At 45.6% G+C, this 2,663-nt stretch overlaps 1 pseudogene; it reads right to left on the bottom strand.

Annotated features, from left to right (window-relative positions):
- The window catches only part of LOC136842028 (uncharacterized), a 103,825-nt pseudogene extending 102,002 nt beyond the window's left edge, over window positions 1–1,823 (bottom strand).
- Window positions 1,824–2,663: the final 840 nt, after the last annotated feature.

Here is a 2,663-nt window from a genome sequence, read left to right as displayed (position 1 = left end):
AGAAATCAACAGAAAAAATTACAGCATTGAATTATCAGTATATCAGTTACAAAAATAACATATATGAGATCGTATTCCATTATCACAACAACTGCAACAGACAGTTTAGCACCCACCAAAGTGTGGATGACGAGTCAAAATTAAGTCTAGGTGGTCATCTTTGAGTAAATATTGGCAGGTTTGAAGTAAATTTTGTCCTTGAGGTAATAGATTCCTGACAGTGGGGCAATGAAGGCAGTAGTGTTCAAGGTTATTGGCATTAGCAAGGTTACACAGTTTACATGAGGTGTAGTGTGGTATATCTAGTGTCTGTCCAACCTGCCACACAGGACGATATCCCAACCTTATCCTGGCACTTACGACATTATGCCTACGCACCATGAGTCCACATCGCCGGTACTTGTGACGGCTCTGCAGAAAGTTATCATGATGTTGTATGGAAACACTAGTGCCCCTCTCTGCATCCCTACGCTGTACTGTACAGGCAAAAGCTGCTGAATATATTCTATGTTTAAGGCAGCGAAGTGAGGGCTCAACATTTCTGTCATCAAGTTCAAGCGTGCAGGCAGCTTTAGCAAGGCTGTCCACCATGTCATTCCCAGCAAGCCCAATATGGGAGGGCATCCACATGAAGGACAAGACAAGCGAGGCATTGTAAGCAGCAGCAAGTTGACACACAATATGTCTCGCACAACACGGCCACAGCTGGGCCTAGAAGATGTCAGTGCCTGGAGTGCAGATTTGGAGTCACAGATCACCAATCCATTCACATTTCTTCTAACAAGTAGGGTTACTGCATCCCATATACCTTGAAGTTCGCAATAAGTGGAACTGGATGAGTTTGGCAACCTGCGACCATGCCACCCACCCTCAGGAGATTCTAAAGTGGGGAGAACATAGCACATGCTGCACTTCCATCTGCCTGTACTGAGCCGTCCACGTAGATGTGGTGTCCTGCAGTTACTGAAATTGACACTTTGGCTATTGTTTCCAAAACCAACTGCTTCTGTAGACTGGGATGGGCATCTTTAGAGGTTGGTGTGAAAGTGACAGCAGGAATAGGAACCCGCCATGGTGGCAAATCTTGGATGACTGCTTGCTCAGGTACACCGATATCAAGGTGTCGAAGATTTTCACATACTGCCCTAACTAGGTTATGGCCCCCTGGCCGGAGTTGAGGTCTTGGTGCATCTTCGTCAAGTGATGCTCTGAGTACAGCAGAGAAGTTTGGAGTAAATTGTGGAGAGTGTAGACATTTAACAGAAAACAAAGTTACATTGGCATAAATTCTCTCTATTAATGGAGGTAACATGAGTTTGGTCTGCATGTTGACTATCCGAGTGGAAGGAGGGCATCCTAGGATAAACCTCATTACTCTATTTTGGAACTGTTCTAGAGGCTGTAACGCCTGTCTGGGTAATTGAATTAAAGCAGGAGATAAATAGTCAACAACTGACCTTAGGAAGAGGATATAGAGGTTCTAGCCACGGGGATAGATATACCTGTGGCCCTGGTGGCAAGCCACTTGATGAGAGTGAAGCGAGGCTCCAGTCGATCAAGAAGGTTTTTCACCATGGGGTGGATTCGTTGGCGTGCAGGTATAGCAGGGGTGATCCTGACTGGTGCACCTAGATATGTATACTGTGTGCAGTGAGGTATAATATTCCCACCCATAATATGAACACTGGCAGGTCTCGGAGATTCCGGGCAGAGAAGATTCTGCTTTTTTCTGGGGAGAGTATGAGGCCACAGGAGGTACAGGACCTGTAGAATTCTTGAAGGACACGCTGAAGGTCTTGAGGGGTAGTGGAGGATGCAGACATCATCAGCATAGCAGGTTACAGTGGTTCCAGGGATAGCAGGGGGAGAGACAGTACACGGTGCATAAGAATATTAAAAGAAAAGGCTCAATACACCGCCCTGAGGTGTGCCAAGCTCAAAATTTTCATAGGAGCTACACGCACCCTTAAAGAAAACACGTGATTTTCTGTTACTGAGATAACCGTTTATCCACTTCAGAAGGTTTCCTCTGACACCAAATTCGACAAGCTGATCAAGAATTATATCCCTGTTGGCTATATCAAAAGCACTTTTGAGGTCAAGGAAGGCAACTACACTGTTGGGGACAATCAGGAGTAGAGTTCAGCTAAACAGTGATGAGTACTCCTCTGTGGAAGAAAGCCATACAAATGGGGAGAGAGTTTTCCTTGTAACCGGTGCATTAGCCTGGTTAGTAATATACACTCAAATACTTTACTAAAACATGAGGTGAGGGAGATAGGCCGGTATTTATCAGTTCCAGGCTTTGGGATAGGAATAATTGTGCTAATGATCCAGGCAGCAGGTACATATCCATGTTGGTAGCAAAGATTATACAATTGTAGAAGAGGATTTCCAGGAACCTTCTGGAGGAGACGAAGCACTTGATAAGTAAGGCCATCATCTCCAGGAGCAGAATTCTTATTTCCCATAACAGCGCGTCGCAGCTCATCCTCGGTGATCAGCTCTTTGTCCTCCTCGTCTGATTCCAACGACGCAGCCATCAGTCGAAGGTTGCGTAAGTTGCTCTGGGAAGAAAGTGCTTCTTGGATTTGTACAGGGAGATTAGTGGACCGTGACTGGGTTGACCAAGTAGTGATGAGATCCTGGGCATATGCTTGTGG

Source organism: Macrobrachium rosenbergii, chromosome 9 (assembly GCF_040412425.1).
Source record: "Macrobrachium rosenbergii isolate ZJJX-2024 chromosome 9, ASM4041242v1, whole genome shotgun sequence".
Classification (NCBI taxonomy): Eukaryota; Metazoa; Arthropoda; class Malacostraca; order Decapoda; family Palaemonidae; genus Macrobrachium; species Macrobrachium rosenbergii.
The sequence above is the reverse complement of the archived record's forward strand: the minus strand, read 5'-3'. Positions and strand labels throughout refer to the sequence as shown.